Source organism: Mycteria americana, chromosome 12 (genome assembly GCF_035582795.1).
Source record: "Mycteria americana isolate JAX WOST 10 ecotype Jacksonville Zoo and Gardens chromosome 12, USCA_MyAme_1.0, whole genome shotgun sequence".
Lineage (NCBI taxonomy): Eukaryota > Metazoa > Chordata > Aves > Ciconiiformes > Ciconiidae > Mycteria > Mycteria americana.
In genome coordinates, this window is record NC_134376.1 from 18547868 (window position 1) to 18548474 (window position 607).

The window sequence follows — 607 nt, forward strand, 5'->3', positions numbered from 1 at the left end:
AATGCTTTTCTTCCATCTCCTTACCTCTAGTTTCATGACTTCGTTTTCAGGAATTTGTGTTTCAGCTTGGATGATCATCTCTTGATCATCTGTTTCTTGAGTGAGTAATGAATTATTTACTGTTTTAACTGAAGTCTCTTACGTGATAAGTAAATTACAGCTCTGTTTCTAGGCATTGTGGTGGTAGAATTGCATATTCTCATTCAATGTGCTCCTGCTGATGCTTGAAGTTGATATCTGCTGGAAAGGACAAGTGGGGTTCAGACCCTGGAGCAACGGTGGGATCCTGCGTGATCAGTTCATTCGCAAAGGTAAAATAATGGTGTTAATCCCCAAAGCCAGGATGGATGTGCAGTGAATGCTTATGGCTGCTGCTGTTGTCGGCAGAGTTTACTGGGGTTTGGGTGTTAGCTGAAATTTGGGAGAAAGGAAATGAATGTGCTCTGGATGTGGAAGCCCCTGGTGTAATCCCCGTGTAATTCCCTGTTTTCCTGCAGCTGCAGTCCCATTTGTTAGTGCAGTTTACTCCCATCTAATGCTGCTAATTAGTCCCAGCTCTAATGCTGCTCCAGCAATTTCCCTCTTGGAAAAGAGTCAACAGCTAAAA